This window comes from Chinchilla lanigera, unplaced genomic scaffold (assembly GCF_000276665.1).
Source record: "Chinchilla lanigera isolate Chin_1 unplaced genomic scaffold, ChiLan1.0 scaffold00107, whole genome shotgun sequence".
NCBI lineage: Eukaryota > Metazoa > Chordata > Mammalia > Rodentia > Chinchillidae > Chinchilla > Chinchilla lanigera.
This window is the reverse complement of record NW_004955508.1, coordinates 5,959,218-5,971,774: the sequence shown is the minus strand read 5'-3', so window position 1 is coordinate 5,971,774 and position 12,557 is coordinate 5,959,218. Positions and strand designations below refer to the sequence as shown.

Genomic DNA, 12,557 nt, shown 5'->3' with positions numbered 1-12,557 from the left:
TTGTACTGCACCACCTTATCATGATGCATTTAATTCTCTCCATATGCACTGCGTAGTAGAGAATGAAAATTAGAATCACAAGGGTAGCAAAAATGTTGTGTATCACACTGGACACTGATGCGACATTTTTATTTAACACAGGGAACTGCTAGTATAAATGATATTACAATAAATATGCTTCCATTTAAAATGCAAGTCACTGAGAAGAAAAACCGGGAGCCATAAAATACCTTTTCCCTCCTCAAGGTTGTCCAAAGGGGAAAAGAAAAAAGGACAAGGCTTTGGTCTGGGCTGTTATCTTTATGATGCAATTTAATCTGGGATGCCACAAGCATGTGGGGCAAGATCGTTAGGAAATAACCTCATAAAGTATCAAGAAACGGCTAAAAGAAAATAGAAGAACTCTTCTGTGGTTTTCTCACCTCCATGCATAGATATGAGAGTATTATGCTAACCCATCTGGTCAGGGCCAATGGGACAGAGAGATGCTTTATGCCCACAGTGAGTCGGGCCAAGCAGGATCCAAGAGGAGACCACGCATTTACTGGACAGAGTGTGTGGACACTTGATGTACACCATCTCAGTTAAGTCTTAAAATAAATAACCCTGAAGGCTAGTGATATTATACCCACGTGACAGTTGAGGGAAGACAGGACTGAGAGGTGAGTTACTCAGTGAGTTACTCAGTCATGCAGCTAGGGAGTGTGCCTGACACTGAGGCTGACATAAATCTGGTGACCTCTTTGATCACAGGAAGGGGAACGATGATGTCTCATCTTAACTTTGCATTACTGAATTTCGGCATCTAAAGGCAAGCAGAAACAGGAGAATCCAAAGTCTAGGTCTTGGTTACTTTTCTCATTGCTGAGACAAAATACCCGACCCCCAAAGAAAGGTTTATTTGGTTTACAGCTCACAGAGTTCAGGGTGTAGTCAGCTGGCTCCAAGGCAGGGTGGCACCACAGAGAAGAGAGTCCATGGCAAAGCAGGGCAAGCAGAAGGCAGCAGGCATCATGCAAATGACAGACAACAAGCAACTACCCTCTTCCTTCCCTTATATCTTATCCAACCTACCCACCCTGAGGCTGGATAGCACTCACACCCAGGAGGGCACTCTTAATCCTCCCAGAGCTATGCCAAGCCAATCAGTGAACTAATTTATTAATCACACACCCTTGTTCCTAGCTCCAGATCCAGCCACCTTCAAAACACCCCAACTGTGACCTCATGAGGTTTTGGGGGGACATCTAGACATAAACCATAACAAATCCAGAGTAACTAAGTCAGAGCTGAGCTTGGCTGGGTAGGACGCCAGGTTGCTGTGGGGTCTGCATGCTGGCAGGCTGCCGGGCACAGGCCTCCTGCATCCTGTCTAGGACAAGACGCACAACTGGCTGACTGCAGATCTGTGCCCACATCTGCTCCATGAGCCTGGAGAACCGGTGCTTTTTCTTCCAGAACCATCTGTTGAGTCAGTCATAGAAGAAGCACAAAGAACAAATCCTGGAGACCCGGTTTGGAACTCTGAATTTGAACCAGAGAGCCAGATTAAAGAACTGAATCTGAGACTGGCTTTGAGCGCTTGGAGAAAGTGAAAACTGCTCAGCTAACAAGTGTTCTCTAGGAAGAAGTCCTATCCCTATTCTTCCTACCACCTGGTAGCCTCCGGATGAGCAGGTAAGTAACAGCCATGATTGCAAAACCTTATCCAGGCATTTGACAAGGCTTCATACGGTCACCTTGGTAGCAAGGTGCGGAGTGCCACTGGGCCAAGGCCTAGGCAGGTAGAGATACCCCAGCCTGCACAACTGGCTTCCAGTGGTGAGCCCTGCTCCCACTCGTAGTGAGGGCCAGACGCTCAGACTCAGGAGTGAGTGGGTCAAGGCTGTCTAGGTTCAGGTTGTATGACTGTAGCCTTGCTTTTCCAGTGGCTGGGGATTCCTGTGTCAAGGTTCTTCCCATGGCCAAGATACCACCTAGTGCGTATCCGGTGGGCCACCCAGTTGAAGACTCTCAGTGAGCCCTCCTTGCTGTGCTTCCACCTCCTCACCTGGCACTTGAGACTCAGATCAAGTCCACCATTTCCCTACATCCTGTCAGGCCACGCAGGCTCTCTGCCTTCCCAACCTGAGCCTAGAATCTGCACACTCAGAAGGACTCACACAAGCTGGCAGTTGCCTCTGGGTAGCACAGGACAGAAAGGGACACTGGTCTTGGAGCTGGAAACTTGAGTTCAGGCCCCACTACTCCAGTATTAGCAATGTAGGCGATGACTTCCCCAAGTCTCAGTTTCCCTTCATGTAAATGTAGGAAAAACACTACTTGCCGACTACTGAACCATCTTTGCGCATGAGCTCCTTTAATCACTGGTGGATGTGATGTTCCCCTGAGCATTCCTGTTATTCTGTGCTGAAAGGGTTTCTTTCCATTCCAGATTCTCCCTTTGTTCCAGTCTCCCTTTGTCCCCAGATTCAGCGTATTTGAGGATGAGAAGTGCCTTCCTCTGGGTTAAATATGTCCGCTTACAACTTTATCCATGCCAGGCTCTTTTCTCAGAGGGCTCTCACTCCCCTGCCCTGACTCTGCCATCCATAATGGCACAGCCCTTACATCTGCTCTGTCTTCACCAGGGGCTCCTCTGCCAATCTATAAAGCCTTGGAATCTGACGCATCATGTTCCTCTCCACCCCTAGTCCAGCCACTACCCAGGACAATTTCCAAGTCCAAATGGACAAGCCAGCTGACACCTTAACCTCTAACAGTTGCCTGTCTGCATCCTAGAGCCCCCAAAGATCCTTTACACATCCCCTTGGGCTCAGATTCCCATCCTGTCCTGCCAGACAGGGGCCACACCAGACATTACCACTAGCTCCACGTTGATCCCCACAGAGATGATATTTTCACCTTCATCTAACACGGACACTGAAGTCTAACACTAAACTTTGGGGACCTATGTGCTTACTGTCTCCTGTGGCAGCAACTGCTGTGGCTCTTCCCATCTCTTGGGTCTCTCTGGGCTTCTTTGCAAGCTCCTCCTCCTTTGTGTGGTTGCCGCATGCTGGGGTTCCTCACCTCCCCCTACAGCTAGTGCATTCCCATTCATTCTCCCGCTCGCATTCTCTCTGTCTCTGTCTCTCTCTTCCTCTCCCCTATTCACCCCTGTGGACATCCTCATTTGTTACCCACAGGTCACTTGCAAAGCTCTTTCTCCAGTGCTACAAACAACGTGTCTAAAGAGGAAATCGCCCTTTTCCCAAGCCCGGCCCTCCTCTGGGACTCTCTTTTTCTAGCGGACAATCTGTCTCTCAGATTCAATGCATCACAAGATCAATTTTGCCTTCTAACTGCCTTTTACTCTCCACCTTTCTTTGTTGCTGTCATCACTCATATGTAAAAAAACATTGCTCCAACTACCTCCTAACTGGCTCCTCATCACCCACTCTCCAGTGTATGCATTCTCATAAGCACAACAGAGAAGGGGAAATGCAAATCATTCTCATCTTCTCACAGCTCTAAGGATGAAGATACCAAATTCCTTACATGTTGCCTGCAGGGCTCTCATGCCTTCCCCTTCCCCTCTCCCTTCACTGTTACAACATGTCCTTTTCTCCTTAGTCATTATGACATGTTCATTCCTTGATGGTCAAGTTCTCCACTGCCACAGGACCTTTGCACAGGAACCTCCTATGCCCAGATTGCACTTTCCCTTGACGCCAGCCAACCTCACATTTACCCTAAGAAGTGTCTCATAATTCTCCCCAACTCAGCCTTTGACACTCTCAGAAAGGCCTTCCCTGGACTGGGACACTGTCTACACTGATAGCTTGGGGATGTCCCTTTAGAAGCATATGTCACCTTGGTAATTCTGACTTCTCTGGGATTTGATTAGCAATTGTTTCCCAGGAATCATAGGGGCTACTTCTGCTCTCATGGGTCCTAGCATCTAGTACAGCATTCAGACAGACAGACACACCACACAAGACATGTGTTGAGAGAATGGGGATAACACGGCATTGGTTATGGGGACAGCCAATGAAGGAGACCGGCTCTGCCACTTCCTGGATGAGCTCAGCCAAGTTACTGATTCCATCGCCCTGAGCCTCGGCCTTAGCCTCCTCATCTGTAAAATGGAGTAAATTTATCTACATCTCATCCTCTTCATTTTATCTACACCCTCAACTTACCTACATCTCATGGTCCTCATCTGTGGAAATACCCACCTTGTGAGGTTGTTATGAAGATTAAGTGCACGTAGAACACCAACTGGCGAACAGGAAGGATGGTAGAAACACATGACACATGCATAAAATGAATAGGTGCTAACTAGCTGTCAAATGAATGAGTATTAGTTAAGCTGACAAAATTTGAATTGAAGAAAGGAATACAAATGGGTTGTTGTTGAAATACATGCCAATGGCCGAATTATATTGATCAGAAATAACAAACCATCTAAATAGCGGAAAACAGAGTTTAAATTTAATTCAGCCTCCATTCGTAAGTTTATGACTTCATGTTGGGAAACAACCATGTACACCTGGGAATACATTCAGCATCTTAAGAGAAATGCAGGCTTGAATTCTAAGTATATTCAATGAATGCTTTAGGGGTGTCTGAAGTTATTAACTAGTCATATGTTGGGCAGAATCATTTCTGTCAAAAATCAGTAAAACAAAAACAAAAATCCCAAATGAACTTTTAAGAACCACCAGTATTCACTACACAAATTCATCTCTCAAGTATTGGAGAATCTTCTCTAAAAGCTGCAGGGAAGGGTGTGCCTATGATTAAAGGACCACACCAGAAAGTTCAGACAACCCACAGGTACTACTCCCTTGTATCGGCCCCTGTCTTATTCCCAAACATTCTTTCAAGGAAAGAAGTGTGAAAAAAAAATAGCTGCATGCAACACTTTATCCCTTGAGCACATACACCTTTGGCAGTGGATTATTAAGAGTGAAAACTGACATATGTACTTTTCTTTTCATTGTATGCATTTTTCCTTACAAGAGGCGGGTGCTATTATAGGATTCAAGGTAGTAAAAAGTTTTGATATGGCGCCTCTGTCAGTTTTCAAGGTTTTGTTCTTGTGTAAGGGAAAAAAGAAAAAAAAAATAAAGGAAGGAAAAGCAGTTGCAGTTTTAAAGAGGGTTACTTGTGAAAAGGGAAAGAGTTTTAAGCAAAAAGAGAATCAGAGCTAGTGCAGCAAAGCAGGAAGACACCATTAATTTCCACCTAGAGATACTGTACAATTTGATGTGGCTTTTAAATTCATTTTATATGCATGTGATATCTAATTAAAATTGTGGGTTGTTTTAGTGAACACACCAACAGAAGGGAGATTTAGTTTTCTTCATGAAGAAAGGATGTCAACCGTCCTTTCATTCAGCCTTAATCCTGAGCTGAGTCAGACGGAGAGCAAAGGCACGGGTTACGTGTTTGTCCGGGAGAGACGAGGTTAGGTTAGGGCTCCGCGCACAGACCTGCTGGCTCTAGGAGGTTGTGGCCAGCGTCCAGGATTATGGCCAGCATCCAGGATTGTGGCCAGGAGGGATGAGGCCTGACGACAGAGAAAGGGAATTGATACCACGTACCTTCGTTTTTTTTTTTTTTGTTTTTTTTTACCACATGCCTTCATGACGGCAAGAAAGTCTCCCTTTCTGTGGTCTGGGTCCTCCATACCCCACCAGCCTCAGCTCTCACATGTCCTGCAGTGTCAACTTCTGCATCTACAGGTTTTCCCTACTGTGCTTTCTCTGCCCAGAGTGCCCATCAAACTGTGCCTCTAAACGAAGGCTTCTACGTTTTTCAAGCATCAGTTGTCGCCTCCTCCAGCGACCCTGTCAGATGGGAGATGTCCCTCCTCTGCACCTAGGGCCATAATCCCTTGCAGCCATCAGTCCCTTCCATCTCTGCTGTGTACTCCTTTGGGGCAGGGGTTGCAACTTTATCAGCTCTTATTTCCAGCCACTGTGCCTGGCCTGGAGAAGGCGGGCTAAGTGTCTGTGGGACACCAAAAGGTGGCAACTTGATATGGAACCCTGAGACACAGGCAAGGAGGCATCCCTCTTGGGCTTCTAAAAGTGACCAAGTATTTTGCATGGAAGAAGGGCTGACGATAAAAGCAAGAGGGTAGCTGAGGTCATAGCTGACCAAGACCCTTCTATTAATTTCCCAAGTGAGGGAAATCATATGGGATATAAGTATATAATGCATCCATGCCCCAAGTATCTTTGCATTCTGTGGTTACCAGGACCTTTGGAAACCAGGAATCCTCTGAAACCCCCGTGGGCCACCCCAAAGCCTTCAGTGAAGCTGAATAAAGGAGACCCTGTAGGCACAACATGAGTATCTAAATCCCTGATACAAAGCACTAACGCTGTCTGCAAAGCAGCATACTCTATGAAGGAGAGCACAGGCCCTTCCCCACCCCAACAAACCCCACAACAAAGACAGTATACACAAGTCAAGGGGCTTTGGATGAGTCCAGGTTGGCCAGGAGTCAACAGATCGATCGATCAGTTGATCAATGGATGGATAAAGGGTACAAATGATTTTTCTTAAGAGACAAGGGCAGATTTTAACCCCACATCAATAACATTATTCATTTAAAATTAATTAATTTTTAAATGCTATATAGTATGTAGTTGGGCTTGGATCTCCAACTCCCTAATGAATATTGTTTTATAGTCTATTTGTTTGAATAAGTATTCAGATAAGACTATATATAATATTTGTTTTATGTCTTTTGACTCAATGAATTATAATTTCCAATTCCTTTTTCTTTCATGGTATTTATTTGCTAATTTATTTGATATTTATTTTATTGGTTACTTGTCCTAAAGAATTTATTACATTTTATATATAAATGCAGCACCCTTGTAGAACTGTTTGTTTTTATGTCTGATATTTTAATTTTAATTTTATTTTATTTTTGGTTTTGGTCTTTTTCCAATACCAGGAATTGAACTCACAACCTTGCGCTTGCCAGGCAGGCACTTGTGCCACTGAGCTAAATCCTCAGCCCCTATGTTTGATATTTTTAAATTGATGTATAATTCATATATAATAAACTGCACATACTAAAGGGTATAATTTGATACTATTTTGACATAGTTGACTCACTTCCTTTAACCTATTTATGTTTTTATATTTGAAAGCAACAAGAGAACCAAGATAACAAACACATCTGTCACTTCCAAAGGTTCCCTTTACCCCCTGCACTATACCAGTCCTGTGAGTCCAACCCCTAATCCGTTACTGTCACTGTAGATTAACTTGTATTTTCTACATCTTTATATAAACGGAATACATATATCCTTTTGGTCTGACTTCTTTCACTCAGCACAATGATTTTGATGCATCTCTGTCGTTGGTTCATCCCTTTTCCTTGTTGCATACAGGTCTACTGTTCGGATGAATCACAGTCTTACCTACTCATAGGTTGGTGTGTTTCCAGTTTGGGGTTATTATAGTTAAAACTGCTGCAACCACTCATACACACAAGTTTTTGCATGAACACAATTCTTTCATTTCTCTTATGCATGCACCTGGAAATGGAATGGCTGAATCACATAGTAGGTGTACAGTTACTTTTTAAGAAACCACAAAACTGCTTTCTACAGCCACTGTACCATCTACATTCCCATAAGTAGTGTATGAGGATTCCAACTACCCCATGTCCTTAGCTACACTCAGTATGGCCAGGCTTTAGCAGGTACAATAGTACCACCCTGTGATCTTAACTTATATTTCCCTTATGCTATTGACTGTATTTTTATGTGCACAGTATTCATATATCTTCACTGGTGAAAAGTTTATCCAAGTATTTGGCCCACTTTTTATTGGGTTATTCCTTTTTATTACTGAGTTGAGAGATCCCTTAATATTCTAGGCACCAGTCCTTTATCAAATCTATGCTTTGAAAATCTTTTCTTCCAGACTGTGGTTTGTCTTTTCATTCTCTTAACTCTGTCTTTAAAGAGCGTCATTTAATTTTGATGAAATCCAGTTTATCAATTGTTTTACCTTATGGATCACACTTTTGGTCTTTATCTAAGAAATCTTAAGATCACATTTTCTTCTATTTTTTTCTAGAAGTTTTATACTGTTAGGATTTACATTAAAGTTTATGATCTGTTTTGAGTTAATTATTACATATGATGTCATTTTATCTGTGGACTGAAATTTTTTTGCATATTAATATCCAGTTATTCCAGTGCCATTTGATAGAAAGGCTGTTTTTTCTCCACTGTGTTGGCTTTGCATCTTTGTCAAAAATTAGTTGCCTGTGTAAGTGAGGGTCTAATTTGGTACTTTCTATTCTGTTCCATTAGTCTATTTATCTTTACACTAATGCAACACTGTCATGAGTGTGGTAGCTTTATAATTAGTTTTGAACTCAGTGTTAACCCTCAACATTGTGCTTTTCCAAAGTTATTTCAGCTATTCTAGTCTTACTCATTTCTAAGAAATAGCTTATCAATCTTTACCAAAAACTAACTGGGATTCAATTATATTGACTCTGACAATATATTTGGAGAGAAAGGAAATCTTAACCTTGCTGCATCTTCCTACCCAGATATAATAAAGTGTATCTCTCCATTTTAATTAGGATGCTTTTAATTTCTCTCAACAATGTTTCAGAGTTTTTATTGTAGGGTCCTGAACATCTCTGTCAGATTTATCCCTACGTTATTTCTTTTTAAATGCTATTTAATGGCATTGTTTAAAATTTCCCTTTATAACACTGTTGCTAGTATGTAGAAATACAATTGATTTTTACATATTGTGTATCCAGCTCATGCCTATTAATTCTAGAAGCTTTAAAAAAAGATTGCTGTGAATTTTCTCTACAGATTATTATTTCATCTGCAAGTGGAATTTCATTTTTCCATGCAATCTGATGGCTTTTATTTCTTTTTTCTTGTCATATTGTTTTGGCTAGAACTTCGAAAACAATGCTGAACAAAAATAATAAGGGTAAACAAGGTCTCACTCTGTACTTCAGGTTGGCTGGATCACTACGTGGTACAGACTGGCCTGGAACTCATGGTGATCCTCCTGCCTTGCCCTCCCGAGTGCTGGGATTATAGGAGTGGCCACCATGCCCAGGGCAAACATTCTTATTTTGCTTCTCGTCTTAGAAAATAAAGTATGAAGTCTTTCAAAATTAGTAAGATTTTTCATGTGTTAAAGAGGTTTTTTTCCTATTGCTATCTTGCTGCATTTTTTTTTTTTCCCTTATAGATATAAGTTAGCTTTTTTTTTTTTTGGTACTGGGAATCAAACTTACAACCTTGCGCTTGCTGGACAAGTGCTTGTGCCACTGAGCTATAACGCCAGCCCCATATGTTAGCTTTTGATAATGTCTTTCCCATGTCTACTGAGATAACTATAGTGGTTTTTCTGTTTTAGTTTGTTAAATTTGAATTATATGATTAATTTTTCAGTGTTAAGCTACCCTGGATCTCTAAGATGATCTTACCTGATGATGAAATATTACCTTTATATGCATTGTTGGATTAGTTTTGAAATATTTCATTCAAGATTTCTGAATCTAGATTCATAAGTTTATGATTATGAAATGACCTTCTTATCCCTGGGAAAGTTCTTTCCTCCAAATCTACTTTATCTCATGAGCCACTCCAGCATTCTTTTAATCAGTATTATCAAGCATGGATTTTCTATCCTTTTCCTTTAATATATTTGTGTTTTTATATTTAAAGCATGCTTCTCATACACAGTCCCTCCTCATCTGCAATTTTTCTTTCCACAGTTCAGTTACCTGAGGTCAACTGTGAACTGAAAATGTTAAGTGGAAAATTCACGAGAGAAACAATTCATAAATAACTTTTGTTATAATATATTGTTATAATTGTTTCACTTTTCAGGAGTTGCTGTAAATATTTCACTAGGCCTAGTTTATAAATTCATTTTTATCATAGGTGCATATGTATAGGAAAACACAGTACAGAGAGTCTGGTTCTCCCTGTGGTTTCAGGCAGCCTTGGAACATATTCCCAGCAGACCTGGAGATGCTGTGCATGGCCAGGTCTTGCTCATGTCATCCAGTCTGCCAATCCTCCATTTACTGGAATTCATCAGACTCAGTATTTAATTTGATTATCAACAGGATTAAGCCTCTCATCTTATTTGCTTTCCAACTGTCACATCTATTTTTTGTTATCTCCTTCTTTTAAATTAACTGAGTATATTCTCAACCTATTTTATTTCCCTTATGTGCTTGTTAACTGTAACTGTTTGCTTTGTTATTTTAGGGTTTATAATATATATCTTTAATTTATCAGTGTTCATCTTCAAGTGATATTATACCATTTACATATAGTATAGTTCCATTTACCCTCCCAGCCCATATGCTATTCTTTTATGTATTTTACTTCCATAGATCGTACAACCCCACAGTATAATTCTTACTTAAGCTGTCAATTACCTTTTAAATAAATTTAAATAATAAGGAAAAAGCTTCTATAATACTCTATTACACCCCATGTGGTTACCATTTCCAGTGCTCGCAATTCCCTTGTGTGGATCCAAATTTCTATTTGGCATCATTTTTCTTCTGCCTGAAAGAATTTACTTTTTTTGTTCTTTGAGTGAAAGTTAACGATGATGAGTTTCTTCAGCTCTTGTTGATGTAAAAATATTTTTGCTTTTTTTTAATGTTGCACAACCGGAATGCCATGGCTTATCATATCTGAAGAAAATTTCATAATTCAAACATAATCAAACTGCACATTTTAAAATTACCCTGTATTTTCTTTGCTTTTGTTTTCGAATGACTTTGTTTTACTGAAGAGAAGGTATTTTACTCCATAGGAAGTATTTTATCAATAGATTTCTAGGTCGGCAGTTTTTCTTTCAGCTCCTTGAAGATGTTATTTCACCAAGTTCTCTTTTGGTGAAGGTAGGGATAGAAATCTGCTGTCATCCTTACATTTGTTTTTGGTGGTTGGTTTTAAGAGTCTGCCTTAGTGTAGGTTTTGGGAAATGTGATTATCACATGCCTTGGTGTTGTTTCCTTTGTGCTTTTTGTGGTCTTGGTTTACTGAGCTACTTGGATCAGTGGGTCATTTTCATCAATTCCAGAAAGATTTCAGTTATTATTTCTTCAAAAAAAATTTCCCCTCTCTTTTTGTTTTTCCTATTGGGATTCCAGTGACACATGTATAAAGCTGTCTAAGGTAATCACATATCATTGATATTCTTTCTGTTTTAAAATTTTTCTCTCTGTACCCCATTTTGGATAGTTCCTTTGTTTTATCTTCATGTTCACTAACTTTTTCTTCTGTAATGTCCAATCTGTCCAATATACCTGGTATATTTTTCATGTCACACTTTAGAGTTTACATCTCTAGAAGTTTGATTTGGGTCCCTTTTAAGCTTTCTGTGTCTTTACTTAACTTTTGGAACATATGGTGCATAACTATAAGTATTCATTGCTTTGCTGATTCTAACATCTGTGTCATCCTGTGTCAGTTCTGCTCTGGTTTCTGTTGATTGATTTTCTCCTCATTGTGAGTGTGGCTACAGATTCAAAACCTTTTGTCACAGAACACCAAACTGCCTTCCAAAAATGTTTCATCATTTATCTTATCACCACCAGTAGGTGAGGGTGGCTGGCTCCCTCCCTATTCTAGCAGCACTGAAGTCTGCTGGTTTTTCATTTCTGCCAGTTTCATAGGCTGACACTACTGTCTCTTGTAACTGATGTTTACTACCAGCAGTGACAGATGGTAGCGATTCTGTGGTGTTCAGGCAGCTACAGTAGCTGCCCTCATGGTGTTTATAGCCTGGTGGCATCTGTTACATTTTTATTTACACTGTCATTGATTGCCATTGATGTGGGATATCTGTCCCCAAGTTTACTGACTATTTATATTTCTTCTTTGGCATATTACCTACTATTATCCACTGAACAATTTTAACTGTATTGTTTGGATTTATTATAAAATTCTCTAGTAAGAAACTATTTATTTACTAAGAATAGATATTCACTTTTTCAATAATTAAAAAGTTTTGCAAACAAATGCATTTCCTTTAAAAAAACTAACACTTACTTACATGTGACTTCTCTGAGGAAATGATTTACATTTATTAAAATACTTCTTTCTCTATAAAGGTAAATAGAAATTGATTCTGATGTAAAACAATGCCCTTAAAGGCAAAAAATTTTTGAATTATATATAATATATTCATGAATACATAAAGTACACAAATTCATACTAGGGAAAATTTTTCATAAATATCTGACATTAAGAAACAGTATAAATAACTTATAATCTTTAGAAATAATCATAAGGTTCTAAATACTGTTTTGCTCCTTTAATAATGAAACACAGAGAGAAGGTGATAAAACATTCTCAGATTATATATTTCTAGCTAATTAAGTATTTCTGGGGAAGTCAGGCTGTACGTACTGTAAATGCTCCATACACAAGATTATTAATTTATAACAGTCTGAGATCTATTCTTTGAAAGGTGAAAATGTCAAAATCACCATCATCAAACATTTGCTTACCCACTGAGGAGGAGCAGAG

General features: G+C 40.0%; 1 protein-coding gene across 7 annotated transcripts in view; it reads right to left on the bottom strand.

Moving 5' to 3' along the window:
- Nmnat3 (nicotinamide nucleotide adenylyltransferase 3) overlaps positions 1 to 12,557 on the bottom strand; it is a 114,494-nt gene that overhangs the window by 52,527 nt on the left and 49,410 nt on the right. Inside the window, exon 2 of one of the 7 annotated variants that reach the window (XM_013506283.1) lies at positions 12,082 to 12,131. The exons of the other annotated variants lie outside the window; for them this stretch is intronic. The gene's annotated coding sequence lies outside the window, so the exon portion shown is untranslated. The remainder of the gene's footprint in view (positions 1 to 12,081; positions 12,132 to 12,557) is intronic. 7 annotated transcript variants of the gene reach the window in all.